The sequence below is a fragment of the Hyalella azteca genome, unplaced genomic scaffold (genome assembly GCF_000764305.2).
Source record: "Hyalella azteca isolate HAZT.00-mixed unplaced genomic scaffold, Hazt_2.0.2 contig13027, whole genome shotgun sequence".
Lineage (NCBI taxonomy): Eukaryota > Metazoa > Arthropoda > Malacostraca > Amphipoda > Hyalellidae > Hyalella > Hyalella azteca.
The window spans coordinates 104,220-124,794 of record NW_025942964.1 but is presented as its reverse complement, the minus strand read 5'-3'; the positions used below and the strand labels follow the sequence as shown (position 1 = coordinate 124,794).

At 38.0% G+C, this 20,575-nt stretch overlaps 1 protein-coding gene across 2 annotated transcripts in view; it reads left to right on the top strand.

Moving 5' to 3' along the window:
* Positions 1–3,451: 3,451 nt before the first annotated feature.
* The window catches only part of LOC108676926 (somatostatin receptor type 2), a 68,941-nt gene continuing 51,817 nt past the window's right edge, over positions 3,452–20,575 (top strand). For both annotated transcript variants that reach the window (XM_047883487.1, XM_018165085.2), the window contains exon 1: positions 3,452–3,771. The gene's annotated coding sequence lies outside the window, so the exon portion shown is untranslated. The remainder of the gene's footprint in view (positions 3,772–20,575) is intronic.

Genomic DNA, 20,575 nt, shown 5'->3' with positions numbered 1-20,575 from the left:
TTTTGATTATCTCAAGTCATGGTCTGGAAGCGGTTAATTGGATTAAAGCTCACATTTAATTAAGTTAAGAGAATGACAAGAACATGACACCGAGCTGCCGCCTGCCGATCCGTCCGTGAGCGTCACGTTCCATATTTGTTTTATGAGGGCAATATATTAATATAATACCTATCAGGCCTGATATATTATATATGACTTGATATATAAGTTATATATATGCGTTATATAATTTCTATGTGGCCTCCATAACCGAACAATCATTAGTTTGTGAACTATTACGAGCCAAGAGCCTATATCTAAGTACAATGTACCTCAGATCCCCGTCTCTGAAGTGTTGTAAAGTTTCAGGAGCAAATTCATATTAATATTGGAGTAAGCAAATATTAGGCGAGAACAATTTTCTACCAAGCGTAAACTTTCCGGTAAACTCTCCGGCAGAATTTGAAAATTTTCTTATCAGGAATGTTGCCTTACACTGCCCCTCTATATTGCCTTCTTAGCTAACAAGTTTGTTGATTGTATTTTATGTTTCATTACAAATTACCTACTGTCCAGCTGGCATGGATCATTCCTGAACTGCAATATTATTCATATTCATACCTTAGGCATAGACACTATATTTATATTTAAATATTTATATTGCAACACGTCCTCTAGTGTTGATCAAGGAAGGTAGGCTCACATTCCTGAACCTAGATTTCAATACTAGAGCTCATTAATTTAATAAGAATTTCTTAAGTAATGTCATTGTTAGGAAATTTAAAAATTTTCTCATCAAATTTCATCGTTCCAATAAAAAATTACTTTTTCATATGAAAACAAACATTTTTATCCATAAAAATGGATAAAACCGCATCTAAATTAATACCCATAATTGATTTATTGTTTTTTTCAAACCACGCCCATACATTAATAAATAATTAGTAAAAATATAAGTAGAAAAAAAACGATGAATTTGATGAAATATGACGCTCTTCTTGAGCTTGACATGACTTCTGCTCAAGACTTTGATAACTTCATGAATGCGATTATTGAGGCTAAAAATTAATTGAATGCAGTTTTCTTATGGGTAAATATTTTGCAAGCTAGTTTAATAATCCGGCACACAGGTTATAAGGTTCGCACATTTGTTACCTCAAGACTTATACATTAAATTCGAAGTTTCTTCATAACATCAGCGGCGTTGATATGGCTAATCGCAATGAATCATAGTTATAAATTTCAACTTCATTTATCATAGTATGAGCTATCATTAGCGTGAAGTGTAAGCATAGTATAATGTATAATAAGTTAGAAATACTTGCAATGTTGTCTTTACGTTCGATTTACAGTATATCTAAAGCATCGAATGGAAGGCATTCTAGGTTAAGTGAAAACTCATATTTTTAATACGCAATAAAAGAAGATGCCGAGTAGCGAAGTACAACGATATTAAACATCGGGGCATTCCTTAATAACGAGCAACTCTACACCTCCAGAGCTTCGTACAAACAACAAAGAGGAATTTCTCAGAATAAAAGTTTCACATTTCTGCAAACGAACTGAAAGGATAGCTTTAATTACTAGCCCTGCCCCAGGATCAAATAACCTTTCTCAGCTGGAAGAATTTATATTCTTATTTTCAAAATTCTTCTCAATATTTAGAGCTCTTGCAGGAGCATTGGAATTCAGTACAATCTAGTCCAGGCTTGGGTTCGATTAAATACTTAATTTCGAAGCGCGCTCTATGAAAAAATTGTCTGCCAATTAGCTGTTAATTAAACGAGTTGTTTTTCATGGTATATTGGCAGCAGCTCGTGCTTCTTTTTTCCAGAGTGATTTTTATTTTGATGATTAATCGCGTTTCTGTTTAGGAATCATTACTATTCAAAGAGAAAAAAATGTAGGAAAAAAGTTTGTTATTCCGAAGATAGTTTGAATGAAGATTTGATATCGGTACAAATTAATTAGTGATATGTTAGGAAAAATTACTTATATTGGAATTTAAAATATTGGAACATATGTAAAATACTATATTAAAAGAGGATACTCGAATCTATGCTTCTGTAAAAAAAATCTAATCTAATCCGAATTGAGAAAAATTTTGCGTTTCGACATAATTCCTTAATGAAAAAGGCTTAATTTGTTTTCTCATGTGTCAACAAAATTTTTTCTTTTAATAAACAAACTCAGTACATATAAGATAGGACAAAATAAGAGAGATTCAGCGTCGTAAAATTAAGGTAAACTATCCTCCTCCAACATCAAATTAATAATGTGTTTATTAATGGTCAATTTAAAGTCGTGCAATCAGCGAGCTCTCTTCAAGCTCCATTATTATAGGCGCTGTAGGATCTTCCACTTCGTGGGAGCTTAATACTTTTAGTCGCGTAGAATACTTTTAATCGTGTAATACTTTTTAGTCGTGTTAAGTGACCAGCACCTCGAACGACTGCACGAATACGCAACTTACGAACACGTAATGCTCAGCCACGCATTCCAAGAACTATTCGCACTCCGATCATGTCACGCACTGCACGCACGGACATGGCATCATGCACTTCACGCACTACACGGACATGGCATCATGCACTTCACGCACTACACGGACGTGGCATCATGCACTTCACGCACTACATGGACATGGCATCATGCATTTCACGCACTACACGGACATGGCATCATGCACTTCATGCACTACATGGACATGGCATCATGCATTCCACACATTCTTCTTGAACTAGTCATGCAATTGACGCTAAATAAGGCCGTGCGTATCATGCAATCCACGAACATAAACTTTACAAATTCCTGCTTTATGTAGTCCACGCACTACATGGAGCGATTTGGTGGAAGCTTGTCCACGCATCAGGCTGCTTAACGCGTCATGAAACTGAAGGGTGTCGCCCCTTGCCGCTCAGTCTACGGAGTTCTCTATTCATTGTTCATTATCTAAATATATTGCGAGAACTTAAATATGTTGAAACCAGTTTGTATAAAGAGAATAATTATTTAATGATTTTATGCAAGAAATAACATTATAAAGCTTAAAGATCTTTAGGCTATTTAACTTTAAGGGCAAAAAGTTTCGGAATTTACACAATATTCCGTCAGTTTTATCTTAATTTCAATTAAAAAACTATTCAATTTAGTAACTAATGCTATAACTATAAAAAACGATTGAAAAAAGTACAACATTATTAGAAATAAGCAAAATTTCTTCACAATAAAGAGTGACAAAGAACATCGAGCATACAAATGCATGCTTGACATTCTTGTCGCAGAATTGCTTTCGTAGATACACGATTGCTATCGTAGTTGCAGGATTGATATCGTAGTTGCAGGATTAGTATCGTAGTTGCAGGATTGATATCGTAGTTGCAGGATTAACGCTCAGAGAGGGATGAACTTTACGAGGCTCTCCCGCGCACGAGGGACAAGCGCGCGTGTCGTCGCAGTGTTGCCTCGGCCGTCGCAGGAAGAGGTTGTGCTCGCTGCTGCTCAGCTCGCACAAAAAGACTGTGAAGTAACTCGTGTTTCTGACATTTTGTATTCGTATGGCGTGTAAACTAAATTGTACGTACAATGCACATGTTTTAGACATGTTAGCGAAGACTTGAACATGAGAGAATAAGGCTTTTTATGAACTGAAGTTCAAAAAACTCATACGAAAAGAAGACGCGTTGAGCGGAAATGCGATCTTTCCCTCGGTTTTCTTGCAGACAAATTCATATTTCGTGGCGTGACATCTTCATGGGAGGACGCCGCCTCTGTCTTCACTAGGAACTGTCGGTGAGTGAACCTTATTGCCTCGATGAGACTAAGATTGATTGTTCAGTTATATATAAATCTTTAATTTGTACAAACTATGGTGTAAATAGTATAATATTTTTGTTCTTGAGGATAATTTATTTGTTATGTTTCTATTGCTTGGTATTCCATCGACATTTTTATTTAATATGAAATACGTACATGTGTCTTTGTAATATGTGCATGTACATGTACCCGTACAAGTGCTTGTAAGTAAGTACAGGTGCCTGTTTTAGTATGTAAATACGTACATGTGACGTGTGTTGTATTCACATCAACGTATCTTGTTTGCTCGAGATAAAAATTTTCTATTTATCTGTAAGCAATATTGTATTTTTAATGTACGAACAAGTTATTGATTGATAATATTTATGATATGAATGTTGACAAATAGCCAAATAATATTGATGGGCACACTCTTATTCCAAGAGCCTTACACAACCAAATAAAAATCCTCTTTATTAAATCTCAATGATCGATCTATAGAAGATATTGATCGAGCCCAGGCCAATGCAGGAGCCCAATTTACCGCAGCAATGGTAAGGTCGCATGCATCTCGTCACGATGCTGGTTTTATGTTCATGTAATAGAATATGATTCCTGCTCGCAAATAAGAATATGAGTGCGTTAGGTGAATCATAATTTTCAAAAAGTTGAAAAATAATTTAGGGACATACGATAATATTAAGTTCGCCAACTTTACTCTAGAACTTTTACCCGTCGTCAACTTTAAAAGTCGAGAAGGACTTTTTAATAACTGGCTACTTATTCGTTATTACTTCCCCTCCAGTCATTTTGACTTTTTTGTCATCAGTCACTTCAAAGTAGTCTCAGGTAAGTCACTGTGGATAACTCATATGACTAAAATAAAATTAATTTCTCTCTGTCCCTTCGAGTTGATTTCGGCATCGGTTTGATGCCTAAAATGTTCTCGAATTAGGCTCTGATTACTAATAATTGAATAAAAAATAAATGGGGAGTAGGCAAATTAGCCCGAACGTTCTTGGCATTAATTTTCTTTGCGAAATATATTTTTACCGATGCAGCTCGCCAATGAAAGCATGAACCTCCATTTATGTCTGAATAACAATAGATACTCGAGAAATAAGTTAAAAAGTTTAAGCTCTAGAGGAACGAGCCTGACTTTCCTGCTTCACCAGCGCTTGCTTTGCATGGGATAAATTGGTACAATTAGCGGCCACGGGGCCGACATCGTTCGTGTAAACAAAGTCAAATATGTAACCAGCCTAGCAAGGCCTACCGTATTAAATACTGAAGCTTTACCAACGCAAACAAACCCTTGGCCGCACATATAGGCTGCTTATGAACCAGAAGTGGTTCCTAGAACCAGAAGTGGTTCTTAGAACCAGAAGTGGTTCTTAGAACCGGAAATGGTTCCTATAACCATGTTTGGTTCTTAATATTCAGTACTGCTGCTTCACTGCTCCGGCGCAATTCAATAGACAATTTATTTTATCATATCAATAAATCTATTTGATGATACAATATGTAATAAACATGAAACAGGACTCCAAAATCACTAGCTGTCACTAGTTCTGGCCCAAATGCTCAATATAAATATTATTCGTGCCAATATACTCAATTACTCATATATATAGGTCCTACTTAAGTCATAAATTGGCAGCGGTTAAAAGAGTTGTGAACGCTCGCAGCAGCGGCTTCTTTCATGTTGGCAGGCGCTGCTTGGCTTACAGGTGTCAGATTGAGCTGCATGTTGCCATAACACCTGTTTGTGTGGTCCGCGGCCCACACCGTGTGTGTTTTGGTGAATACAACATATGTTTGTGTGCCGCACAGTGTGTTTTGGTGAATACACAAACAGGTGGTTGCGTTCACCACCTGTTTGTGTGGTCCGTGGCCCGCGCCGTGTGTGTTTTGGTAAACACAACACCTGTTTGTGTGGTCCGTGGCCCGCACCGTGTGTGTTTTGGTGAACACAACACCTGTTTGTGTGGTCCGTGGCCCGCACCGTGTGTGTTTTGGTGAACACACCTGTTTGTGTGGTCCGTGGTCCGTACCGTGTGTGTTTTGGTGAACACAACACCTGTTTGTGTGGTCCGTGGCCCGCACCGTGTGTGTTTTGGTGAACGCAACACCTGTTTGCGTGGTCCGTGGCACGCACCGCGTGTGTTTTGGTGAACACACCTGTATGCGTGGTCGGTTTACCGCACCGTGTGTGTTTTGGTGAACGCAACACATGTATGTGTAGTCACCATGTGTCTTCAGTAGCTTCTTTGCACATCAGCAGGTTCCCTCGCGTGTCACGGTGCACATGTGCGTGACAGGTGTGGGAACCTAGGAAGACATATGAGTCTATTCATACAAATATTTGTCAGTTGTATACATTACAACGTGTGTTAGCTGCGGAGTCATAGTTTACTGAGTTTATACAAGACAGTGCGCATACATTTGCACACAAAGTTTTTATACTCCTACACAAATGCACAAAGTTTGCTCACTCGTGCACCAGCATAGAAAGAGTTATTTCAACTCTTATACAAGCACACAAAAACTTTGTATACTCGTAAATATGCACATATGCATAGGGTCCATTCATTCACGTCACGTTCCATTCAGGCCTCAGTGAGCATGATCATAATTTTAATAATAGATCGTCGTCATCCATCATGCGGCGGCCTCTGCCAGGCACTAGCCAATACTTGTGTCGGAGACATATCTATCTGTTTTAATATATATTATTGAGAAGGAATTTAAAAGCAAAAACAATACCGCAAAAATTCACCATATATATATATATCTTTATAAGAGAAAACGTTTCGGAGTCCAGCTCCATCGTCAGTTCACAAAATTCAGTTCAGAAAAAGTTCAGATCTAGAAACACAAATACAATCAATTAGTAGAGTAAAAGGCACTGTTGGGTTTTAAAACGGAGAATAAATAAATAAGACATGAAATTAACGCTAGTAAACGGCCTATCTGTTTACTATTTCAAGAGGAACGGAGCTAAAAGCGGCATTTAGACTAGGCTTCTGCTTGAACATATATAGGGATTCTAAAATGCGTAGATCAGTAACACCGGATGCGGAAGCTAGAATTTTAAAATCATTATCGGATACAGAGGTGTTGCACTGCTCAGCATGAACACGTAAAGCAGAATGAGGTGGATGTGCAAGTAGGTTCCCCGTCCTATAACTCCTGCCCTTATGCTCAGCCAGCCTAGTATAGAAATAGCGTGACGTCATACCGACGTACGCTGATGCGCACTGAGCACAACTATATATGTAAACTAGTGACGATTGCATAAGAACAGGTAGGGTATCCTTAAACCTGAAAAACGAGCTGATTCTAAAATTGTTAACTAGCAACACATGAAGATTTACATCCAGAAGATATTCGGTGTTACTGATCTACGCATTTTAGATTCCCTATATATATTCAAGCAGAAGCCTAGTCTAAATGCCGCTTTTAGCTCCGTTCCTCTTGAAATAGTAAATAGATAGGCCGTTTACTAGCGTTAATTTCATGTCTTATTTATTTATTCTCCGTTTTAAAACCCAACAGTGCCTTTTGCTCGACTAATTGATTGTATTTGTGTTTCTAGATCTGAACTTCTTCTGAATTGAATTTTGTGAACTGACGATGGAGCTGGACTCCGAAACGTTTTCTCTTATAAAGATATGGTGAATTTTTGTGGTATTGTTTTTGCTTTTAAATTCCTAGTTAACTTGCGATTTAAGCAAACAAGTGATTTTAATACTTATATTATTGAGAATGGTTATATTAAGTCATCAAGTAATGTATCACGGATATAATTTCACGAGGAATTTTAAACAATTTTGGTCGTCTTTAATCTTCTGATACCTTTAAAATGGGAAATTTTGATCACATTTGTGTAGGATTTTTAGAATCTGTGATTGAAATGCGATTCATTGCAGCCCAGTTGATCGGCATCACAACTGAGATTGAAACAGTGTTGTGTCCGGAAACTGCATATAGAGACAGGCTGCGGGTACTGTTCTGTAATGCAGTCTGTTCAACAAAGATTGTTATTCTTATAAAGAGAACCATTATACAACAGTCGAGCCTAAATAATAAGTTATAACGTCCATTGATAACATTCTGAACATGACTTGACATTTTCTGATGTTGCTCCATGGAGTCTCTGTCGTCCGACTAGCAGCAACTGCTAGTCGGACTGTTCCTAATCCTAATATATCTGATGTTTGCGATCGATATTTTGGCGATTAATCTGTAAATTTATTTATCCTTAATCATATTTATGGCGACGGTCGATATGCGCAGCCCTAGGTAATATGGAGGTTTCCTTTTCATGTTGTCGCTTGATAAGAAAGCTTGTATTGCTCACTGAACCTACAGAGAGTTGCCTGTGATCGAGCGCACGCTGCAATGGATGCTACACTGGCTTTTGTGTCCAGCCATGGCTATAGTTTCTACTAACAAACGCTTTTGAATATTATTTAATCGTAAATTATTGTCGTACCGAGAAATAAATTCGCAGCCGTTGGGTGGAAATGTATTATTGGGTTGTCTAAACTTATTTCTGCGAAAAACTATACTTCGCTTAAATTTATAACCGTGTTATTCTTTTACTCTTGTGCACCTCACGATTACGAAGGCTGCACCCAACAAACCGTTGATAACCTGTAGGGCATCAGGCTCGTATGATCAGCCCATGGGAATGAAATACTTACAGGAAAACATGTTGAAGTATCACTATGGCTCCAGTGATTGAAGAATCACTAAAACTACAGTGATTGAAGAATCACTTTAACTACAGTGATTAAAGTATCATTTCAGCTACAAGAAACTGTGGCAGGGCTACATTTTTCCTCTACACACAACCTCCCCGCATTACCGACGTCCCAGATAACCTAACGCTACCTAAAAGTCGCTACCGACGTCAGCAATTCATCGCCCTCATTAAGCTTCGTTATTCGCTCACTGAACCAGGTTTTTGGCAGACTACTGAGATTAATGGCGAATATTGGCCACGCATGAACATCAGACTCGCTTAGACTCACTTCAAAGGATTAGTTGCTTTTCACCGCCTGCAGCTACGCTGTTAATGTTCGCTGGAAAGTCAAATTAAAAAAGTTACCGGTATCGAATAAGCAGAATAAACCCATATTATCTCATATAATTATCGGGATTTTAAGAATGTTCAGATTTTATAATCATATTGCTGAGTTGGTTGTTCGTCCACCATGGCTATTTTGCAATTCTTTAATAATTAGAAATTTCATGAAAGTTCAATTGCTCGTGCAAAAATATGTAAAGTGAAGTGAGCGCGTTTAATTAAAAGAATAAATTGATTTTTGCAAATTGGCCGTTACAACGAAGGAAAAAAATTAAGAACAGTCTTCCATAATTTGCAGATCTAATTGTTTTTTTTATATGCGATGACGCAGTAGGTATATTACGCTCTTCGTACGAGTGCTGGCCATTCTCAGGATGAAGATCCTCCGGCTCTCTAAGAACTCTCTAAAGCCCTCAAGTCGTCGGCTCAGTTATGACCAAGAGCCGTAAGCTCCCAATTACAGAGCCTAAGACCGGTCATTCGTGGGCCAATTGCACTCAACATTCAGTAATTTCTTCCAGCGATGGTAAGAACTCAAGCGGCAGGAAGTGAATGAGAAGCACGGTTCTTTTCAGCTCCGTTAGGCCGAGAACAATGCATCTTGTTATTGGATTCTAGCCCTATGTTTGTAGTGGCTTTCAAGGTATTGATTGGGCTGTGATGCCAACATAATGTTTGTAATGATTTCCCTTTGTGTGATGCGCATTAATGATGTACTTTACAGTATCCTATCCTCCCAATAGTGAAACTTAGGTTTTTGGGATCGTAAGTTATGATGTTTTTGGGCGGTGAATATAATATTTTTGGGGTACTACGTTAATTATGATGCTTCTGAATGAACGATTTCTTCAGTCTTGGAATTGAACCCTACATGAATGTTCCATATATAAAAATTGAAACATTTGTAAACAATTCATTCAAATTCAGTTCATCTGAATCATAAGATTTAATTACCACTTTCTTCCCACATATGTATATAGAGTAATTTACTAGAATTTGAGGTTCTTACTTGATGAAAAATTTGAAAGAACCAAATTTACTGCACTGGGTTGGATGAAACGATCATTTTGGATATTTAAATTAGTTTGCACTACATCTAACTGCAAGCATTTTTAATGTTACTAATTACTAACACTAGATCGAGACGCTCCGCCTCATCGAAATTGTGCGTGGTGCAGCAACTGAACGTGTGCGTGGTGCAGCAACTGAACGTGTGCGTGGTGCAGCAACTGAACGATTGCGTGGTGCAGCAACTGAACGTGTGCGTGATGCAGCAACTGAACGTGTGCGTGGTGCAGCAACTGAACGATTGCGTGGTGCAGCAACTGAACATGTGCGTGGTGCAGCAACTGAACGTGTGCGTGATGCAGCAACTGAACGTGTGCGTGTTGCAGCAACTGAACGTGTGCGTGTTGCAGCAACTGAACGTGTGCGTGTTGCAGCAACTGAACGTGTGCGTTGTGCAGCAACTGAACGTGAGCGTGTTGCAGCAACTGAACGTGTGCGTGTTGCAGCAACTGAACGTGTGCGTGGTGCAGCAACTGAACGTGTGCGTGTTGCAGCAACTGAACGTGTACGCGGAATTTTCAATTTTTCCTTCGACCGCTCGCTTGTGAGTGAGTCCCGCTGATCTGCAAGTCGTTGAAGTGCGAGAAAAATGGAAGACTTTGAAGTCGCCTGGAAAACTTATATTAGTCCGCTGAAATACGAGGACCGAGCTGCATAAGAATAAAATTGCAATACAGTTATCCGCTCAATACACAAAACGATATCGATCGACTTATGAACGACGTCTAAACACATGTATTGGTCGCATCTGTATGGCTTGTGGATGTATAGAACACCTGTGAGTGTTCCAGGTGTTGAGTCGATGAAAGATAAAAATTAAAAACGTGCCATGAATAGTTATAGGTATTATAAATATAATAACGTGTCGTGAATAGTTATAAGTATTATAAGTATAAAACATATATCGTGAATAGTTATAGGTATTCTAAGTATAAAAACGTGTCGTAAATAGTTATAAGTATTATAAGTTTGAAAACGTGTCGTGAATAGTTATATAAGTATTATAAGTTTGAAAACGCGTCGTGAATAGTTATATAAGTATTATAAGTATAACAACATATCGTGAATAGTTAGAAGCATTATAAGTTTAAAAACGTGTCGTTATTAGTTATAGGTATAATGTATTATAAGTATAAAAACGTGTCGTGAATAGTTATAAGTTTTATAAGTTTAAAACCGTGTCGTGAATAGTTTTAGGTATTACGTCTTGAGATCGAATCTGCTACAGATTAATAGATTAATAGTGAGCTCAGAACCGTGCTCTGATGGCCTGGCGGTGAGAGCTCCGTAATCAGCTAAAATTTTCAACTGTTTTTGTAAATTGAGATTGAATTATAGATCAAATCTTAAATGTTCAATTTGTGATGTTAAAATCCTGATAGATGTTATAGCCGGGGTCTAATCAGAACCTATCAAAAGATTATCACGATGCTGTGCTGTATAATACAGGCATCGTGAAATGATGTTGATCAACGGTACGAGCAAGTGAAAGAACTAAACATTTAATATCCGAGTTGTCTGGTTTTAATTTTATAACGGCATGTTTGTAATTATTCATGTGAGTTCATGAATTCCCTGCGCTACATGCAAACAGAACTTATGTGACCTACATACATGAGTCCACATTTAATGCTCTCTTTTTATTCCAATGGATAATATGAATAATATTTGAGCGTGTGCCATGCAATTTAAAATGCAGTGACAATTCTGAGAAAGCCAGTGAACACCCGTGCCGCTGTCCCTCTGACATATCACGTATTTATCTCATCCGCAAACTATTCAGTGATCGATAAAACTTTACCCTTGATGTTTGCAAACAATATTGTTACTAGAAACCCTACACAAAGGCACATCGTCGCTGTCGTACGCACAGTTGGAACGTCAACAGCACTCGAGAAAGTTTTATCTGCAGGTCTGTCATCTGTCATCGTCCTCATGCATTTTGTACACAAGTGTTTGCTTGCCGATGTCTCTGAATATCTTTGTATTGATCTGCATTGAAAATAATATCTACGACCGGGTGCAGCTGTATCGACAGTTGATATATTTTGATATATTTCGTTTATTTGATATATTCGTTGATATAGCAATCGTTTCATGGAACAAAGGATATTTTGCCTGAGTTTCGAAACATGTGTTATATGCTGGGCTGCCGAACTAAATTTAAAAAAGAAAACAGAAGTTTTCAAAAACTAAAATTGTGTGTGTTTGTATGCAGCAGGTCTGGCAGTACTCACGAAAGATAACATTGACGAAAAGTTGCTGTGAGACACGATGGTAAACTTATTTCCATATGTGTTGAATATAATTTTTCCTACAGTTCTGCAGAGGCATTGTTGGCATGAATCTCGTTTGCATTGATTAGAGGATGCGTGGGATCTTGCCAGTTGTTGAACTCGGCATTAAAATCAACGCTTTGAAGTTACTCGCCCAGTAGAACTTTACGGCCAAGTTCAGTCCGAGTTCTGAAATCAAGCAGAAAGAAACGTCCTACTTAGAAGTCCGCTACAATTTATTGCTTTACTTCGAGGAGTTGCGGTAGCGGGGTCTGGAGTTTCTGTTAAACCTCTTATCTGTGCGAACCAAATACTTGTTTAAACTCGGCAATCCTGACTATTTTGTTACCCTTGAAATTGGCGAGTAAAATCGGCCTGTCTACCCTTGAATTTCGTGAGTAAGGACTGCATGTCTACCCTTTAAATTGGTGAGTAAGGACAGCCTGTCTACCCTTGAAATTGGAGAGTAAGGACTGCCTGTCTACCCTTGAATTTGGTTAGTAAGGACTGCCTCGCTCAACTTGGTGGGTAAAGAAAACTGCCTTTCTTACCCTTGAATTTTGTGAGTTAGGACTGACTAGTTCAGCCATTAACTTAGTGAGAAAGGACTGCCTTTATTACACTAGAAATTATGAATGCCTTTATTACGATTGAACTAGGGGAGTAAAAACTGCCATACACTGAGCACGGTATTCCTACCCTGAGGTTTGCCTATACATTTACCCCGACCGCGTAGAGGATATCTCAATTCTTGCGAGGCGAGATGGAAAGAAACATTGCGAGGGCTACACAGAGCAGCTTTTGTTATCGTCGATAATTTGTTCGATGCAAATTGAGTACAACTTTTGGAGTTACAGTGGAATATTTCTGAGAAATGAATAAGAATTTCTCTTAATAGCGAGGTACTTTTTGCTGTTATATGGGTCATCGTGACCCAGCTTGTCCCTTCAAAAAGACGAGTCAGTTGTACTCTAGTCCGTAGGTGGAAAATGTGACACTATTTTAATCACATTACAGTGTTCATTTTCCGCAGTGTACAGTCATTTGCAAAAGTTTAAGACCACCCACAGAATTTGACCTAAATCAGGAAATAACCCTTTTTGGATGAGTGGTGTACAAATTTGAGCCTGCGGCGGGCGTAACGGTAGCCGCAGGCGATCAGAGAAGTGTGTTCGTGGATCAGTTATCTCCCAGCACTCGCATGAGAAGATTGTAGCTGCAATACAGCTGAAAATTCATTTATTAGAAATGGGTAGAAAAGCTTCTCTTACCGAAGTTCAGAGGGCTCAAATTGTACTCTCACATGACGAAGGATATTCTGAACGCCAGATTTCTCTATAGATGAGATGCAGCAAGATTGCAGTTAACAATACAATACACAATTTTGAACATGATGGCATGTATTCAGACAAGAAAAGGCTGGGACATCCGAGGAAAACAACCAGCCGTGATGACAACATGATGAAGTTCACTGTTGCAAGATCTCCAACAAGTTCCTGTAAGGAAATTCAAGGAATATTGATTTAAATAGGATGTGAGGTGAGCATCAGTACTATTTCACGCCGTTTAAGCAAAGAATTTCACCTAAAGAGTTTCCAGCCTGCTCAAAAATCAAAGTTAACTGCAGCCATGAAAATTAAGCGATTGAATTTTGCTCGGAGACATCAAGATTGGACGGTTGCCAAGTGGAACACAGTGTTGTTTTCTGATGAAAGTACATATCAGCAGTTTGGGTCATGCACGCCATCAACACACTAGGCGCCCAGTAGGTAAAAGATTTGATGAGAAATATGCGGTACCCACCATGAAACATCCACCCAGTGTCATGGTTTGGGAGGCATTTAGCCAATCTGGGACAGCTGGATTGTGCTTGCTGCCTCAGAAAACAACCATGAATGGAGCAAGGAACCTCAAGCTGCTTCAAGAAAAGCTTGTACTACACAAGGGCATACACCAGTGTACTATTTTCATGCAGGATGGTTCTCCATGCCATCGGGCCTGGCTGGTGAAAGATTTTTTGACCTCAAACAACGTTGAATTGCTGTACTGGCCTGGAAATAGCCCAGACTTGAATCCCATTGAAAATTTGTTGTAAATCATGAAGGATAAGGTAGCAGCAAAGCAGCCTTCGAATTCGAAGTCATTAGAAAAATGCATTAAGCAGGTATGGTGCAAAGAATTTTACAAGGAGGACTGCCAGCAAGTTATCAGCAGTATGCCACGACGAATTCAGGCTGTTATTGGCAATAAAGGGGGACACACTAAGTACTGAATCTATCAAATGTATCATAAATTTATTGTTATTTCTTTACTTTGTCTCATCACATACAAACAATTTGAATATTTTGCCTCATTATCCTTTTGTAATGCAAAAAACTCAATTTGGGGGGTGGTCTTAAACTTTTGCAAATGACTGTAGTATGCAACCTCATAAGCGTTAATATACATCAGTATCAATTTCATTGCTTTTAAAGGTTACAGTTCATACAAAAAAAAACTTACAATGAAAATTGTGCAGCGTCTTCTTGATTTACAAATTATTCGTTTTTTTAAACACGACAAGCCTTTCGCCACGAACTTTTAAGGCAAATATAATTTATATATTATTAGTTAACTCATATATAATAACAATAATATTAACAATGACGCCAAAATGAAAATTGTAGTGCAACTTTATTGCATAATAATAAATTTATATACATACTCAAATAACTACAGTGTATGAAACTGAAAAATAAAAATTTTAGTGCAACTTTATTACATAATATAATAATAATTTTATATACATGCTCAAATAGCTACAGTGTATCAAACTGACTCACTCCCGCATAATTATCGAACACGATGAAGCTCTTGCCGTGACAGTGTCGCCTTTGATGTTGAACTTATGAAGAAGTTGTCGCTGGCGCCTAAAGACGTAGACATGAACTGCCACGCTCGACGTAACCTAAGATTGCCATCAGAGTAATTATGTTTAGCGAGGCTCGAACCAAAGCCTCATGTGTCGTCTGACATGATGGATGGCACAAGCTCACACTTAGGAAAATTAATAGCTCATATTGTCTAAATAGTGACACACTTTCTTACCCGCAGCACGAGCAGAGAGTGGAGGTGGCATTGATACGCTCATATGCAGGGACCAAACTGGGTCAGGGTGACTCACTCAGGAGCAAAAAGCATGTCGCTATTTGGACAAAGTCCCACTCAGATCTCTGAGTGTGCAGGGTCTGGGGATTGAGGAACAGCTTCAGGTTCCCCACTATAACTCATTACGGGGACATTTCGCGTATCCCTTACGAAGACCGATTACCGGTAAAATGTCATTAAAAAGCTTCCTTCATCCACGCGAATGACGTTAAAACAACGTTTACCACTAGTCGATTTTGTTGAAATAACGTTTAATGAACGTTTTATAAATTTCAGATATCTGGAGGGAGCTAATATAAAATAACAAATGGATTACTTCTCAATCAAGGATAAATGTTTTTTAAATTTAAATCTCTGATTAGAATTTGGAACTAACTTCCGAGGTAGGAAGGCATGTAGTGCTTCCGTGAATGCTAACGTATTTCAGTCTTGTTTTTACAGGTATAGCTAGCTAAAAGGAAGGACGCGCACTGTGAAATTAATAGAAAATTTTCATACTTTCTTAAAAAAACAGCTATGCCATGCGACGTTTCAGAATCATAGCTGCAGTACTTATCTGAGTATACGACGAGAACGTTAAGGTCAAAATTCATGTGCCCTTTTGGCTAAAGATGTAAAAAACTCACAGATTTATACAAAATAAAAATATATGTCAACATGTTATTGGAACGAAGAGAGACCGAAAATGTTGCGATCGCCTCAACGCTCGACATGTTCTGAACGAACATTCGCACAAAAACTTTAAAAATTAGATCAGTACTCACTGCAGTGAGTGACAGAGAGCGCATTTTCTCGTCTGTCTGTCCGTGAAGTCACGGATGGACAGATGGACGGACGGACGGCCATGACGAGCACAATAGCGCCTTTTTCCGCAAATGAGAAAATGAGCTAAAAATGGAAGCTCGATCAATGATTCACCTTCCTAATTTTTTGGTTGTTAGTTCGATTCTCCTGCACTCAATTTTTTTCAAGCTCAGTCACCATTAACTTCGAAAATTTCTCATCGAAAAGCCTGTTCAAAATCCTGGATATATCAAAGACTGTTAACTATTGCGCTGCCTTCATTAACCACATCTAGGCTCCAATCAATGCAGCGTCAAGCTAGGCTGTACCTGGTATTTCATCATCATTATTATTATTATTATTATTATTATTATTATTACCATTATTATTATTATTATTATTATTATTATTATTATTATTATTATTCTCAATACGGCGTATAACGTAATCTACGAGACGCTGCCCTGCTGGTGCGTCTCAATACGGCGTATAACGTAGTCTACGAGACGCTGCCCCTGCTGGTGCGTCTCAATACGGCGTATAACGTAATCTACGAGACGCATAAGTCACTGACGATGAAATTTACGGGTGGCGTGGCCACTTAACTACAGGCCAAGTGCGCTCACCGCTCGCCCAAATGAAGAAGAATTTCCTCACTTGGTTCCCACACGAAAAATTTCGTCGCTGTCTAATTCATGATAATAAAGATGTGAGTTTAATAATAATGACGCTGATCAAGTCTGAGACTTTCCTGTGAGACGTAATAGGTAATAGGCTAAGCCAGCCTTGCATGCTACTTAGTTTGTTCATTAAAGTAGCCTTAATTAATCTTTAAAGTAATGAATAATGAACATAATAGCGACAGTTAATCAGGAGTAGGATTACTTAACGACGAGCGTTTTGGCTGTGAGAAATTTCAACGTCTCAATTGTTGTTATGCGTACATATGTCGATTGATATCGTACATGGGTTTCATAAATTCGATATTTTTAAATTATTTATATGTTTAAGAAATCATGCATTTATGTCGATGCAGCATAATAAGCATATATTATTATGAACGAGTCACTCTTGAATATAAAATTCATAAAGTTGTTCCTTCAAGATTTTAAATCAATCATATTTATTTCCGCAATTCTAGGCTAGTTTTTGGGAATACTTTTTTGTGTATCTAGATTGTTAGATATGCAACAAGACTCCATATGTTCAGTTTATTCTGGCTCGCTGCCAAGGCTTGACCGCCTGTGTGAACCGGGACAGTTGAAGCGGGCCTTTCCCAAAAATATTCAATTTTCCGTTCTTTTGCTTCACTTATTTTGTAAGTCTTTGTTGTTAACTAAAAAACTACAGTTTTCTTAGTGTAAATCAGCATGCATGCCATTAATCATGCCAAAGAACGCTATTTAAATCGAAAGCATTCAACCAATAGCAATCAACTATAGCACTGCGCACCACTAAAGGAGTTTATAGGGACCAAGTTGCGGCTTACGTAGCCTACGTGTTCGGGCCTAAATTGCAAGCCCCAGGCGGCCGTTATGTTGCACTTGACAAATTACCTTCTCATCGTCGAGCCTTCGTCCCATCGTATCGATATCAAGACCTGGTATACCAGTCTCCGGGGCAGTGTTCAGGGAATTGCAATTGTGTTTATGCAGCTCTGTAGTGTCTCTGTCAAGCACGCATATTATATGGCCTTGTCCAAGAGATTGAGCTTCTGGTGAGGTACCGTAGCAAAACCGAATGTTTTGGTGAAGGACCATAACAAAATCGAGTGTTTTGGTAAAGAATCATAACAATATCGAATGTTTTATGCATCATCGAGATATTAACTCAGAATATATTAATATAATATTATCGAGATATTAACTCAGAATACATTAATGATATTAATTCATACTAATCAATGGCAACTCTACCTTGTAGAGTCGATGCAATTCTACCTGGCAGAGTCATTGCCATTCTACCTTGAGTCGATAACGCTAACTTCGGTCGACTTTAAAGAATTTATTCATTTGCATTAGCTTTGTAATTGTGCTCAAGGCCGCCTAAAGCTAGAGGGCGCACAAAGGCTGTGGACATCGTTGATATTTGTGTGTGAATGTATACTAATATCAGAATATTATTTGAACCTGTTCAATTATGGGTTATTTAAAGAATAACAACAATACATAAGAAAACTGCTCATATGACTATGAACAGTTGGTAATATAGTTATATGGAAAATTAGTATCCTGTGAAGAGCAATGAAATGTGTCGTCTATTGAAAAAAAAATTCAGTATATATTTTTACAGACCGTTTTGATGAAATAATTGCAATCAGAATAAGTTCTGACCAAGGACAAATGGTTTAACTATAACTCAAATCTGAATTCCAAGATTAAGTTCCCATTCAACTTAATGACAACCTGAGCATGAAGTTCAAGTCAATATCAACCTGTGAGCCGAGTTCAAGTTGAACACAACCTGTGCGTCGAGTTCAAGTTGATTACAACATGTGCGCCGAGTTCAAGTTGATTACAACCTGTGCGCCGAGTTCAAGTTGAACAAAACCTGTACGCAGAAATTAAGTTGAACATAAATTGTGCGTTGCATAAAAATTAATAACAAATTTGTTCACATGCAATTTGTTCACATGTAGGACGATTCCAAGATGATCTCAACCTATGCTGTGTGTGACCAAAGTTGAAAACACACCTCAAGCATGGAGTTCAAGTTCAGTAGGCACAGAGACGCGAAAGAGACACTTCAGAAGCTTTCAGTGAAACTCGGAATAATTTTTGGTACCAAAACGACCTCTAATTTAGCTTAATGACCTCAGTTTTTTCTTAATTTGCCGGAAAAGGCAAACATGCGCGGCTTAATTGACAGCGGCGTTCGCAGCTCACAAAGCGAAGACTTGTTTGTTGCCACTTTAGTTCCTCCTGGCATGGTATTTTGGCTCAGTTGCAATAATTAGCTTGTTATGATGTATATTAACGGAAAAAAATTCATCTTGAGGTTACAACCTGTGACACTAGAATCAGTCTATATGTCGAATATTAATAATGTTTGTCAGATTATATTAAGGGCCTTGGCTATATATACTAGTGGTGAGCTCATTAGCATGCTGATGTCGCCAACTAAAGTGACTTCCTTCGCAGGATTAAACTAAGAGATCAAACGGTTCAATATGAATACTATGTAATTCATAGAATTACATAGAATAGATAAACCATGGGCAGAAAATAAGATTTGGAACTCTCTGCGTATTTTGAGGCTTATTGTGTATTTTTGTGCCACAAAATTTTTTTATTTTTCAAAATTTGTTATTTTTTTATTGTATATTTCTGTGTATTAGGAGGTAAAAATGTATTAATAGTATAATAGGCCGTAGTTACGACAAGAACTTGGACTGTTTTTAGTCTTGTTTACGAATTTTCTTATTTGTTCCATATATTTACATGAATAAAAAAGGAACCTGCTCAGATACCTGCCATATTTGGTCTCCTTTAGAGTGAAATAAATAATAATATCACGAGCTAACGTTTCTGAAAGAAAACATTGATTTTTAATTTTTGTATTTACTTTTTACGTGAGCTAGTAAAGGGACATCAACGGCGCTAAAATAAAAATAAAATCGGTATATTTTCTCAAAAATATTTATTCTCGGACAGAGATATGCATGAACCGCTGGGATTATTTTTTAGCCGTGGTAATTGGTTATCCTCTGGTCAACAAACAGAGCGGTCGCTGAGTGAGGGCTTGTGAGGGACCGGCCGAGGGAAGGGGTTAGCCCGAGGGCGACTACTGACGAGGGCCTAGCAACAGGAACTACGTAATATTTGCTGAATATAAAATGAAAAATTTGGATGAAGATTTATGGTAAAAGAGAAATTATTATGAGCGATAGTGGATCTACTAGGCAACTGCAGTCGCTACCAGTCTATTCAGTTGAAGTAGCCTCGTTTTGACTGTAGATACATGAATCTGTTGAGCCTACAATTCATTAAATACACGATTTGTGCATTGAACGTTTAAGAGCCCGTTAATAGTTATCTGAAATAATAAAAGGAGTGTTTTATTTGAGTTTTCAGTGGAATGTTGCCTTGTTTTCATTAATAACAAAAATAAGGGAGTTGAATTGAACTAAGAAAAATTGAATAGTTCAATCAGGAAAAATCGAATTCTTCAACAATAACTATGAGAATTACAGATGGCGAGCCGAGAGTGCACGTATTCTAGTAAAAAACCTTCTTTATAACCATTATGAGAACCCTTCATTGAACTCTGTCAAGGATTTCTAAGAACTCCCTCTCGACATCATGCACGAGAAACTTAATCATCTTCCACCAAATATTGTCCCTATTTTGACCAGCAAGGCTGTGACCCATAACAGTAGTCTGTTGCGGGGCTAGAACCGAAGCATATAACCGTGGCTTAGAACTATGCCACA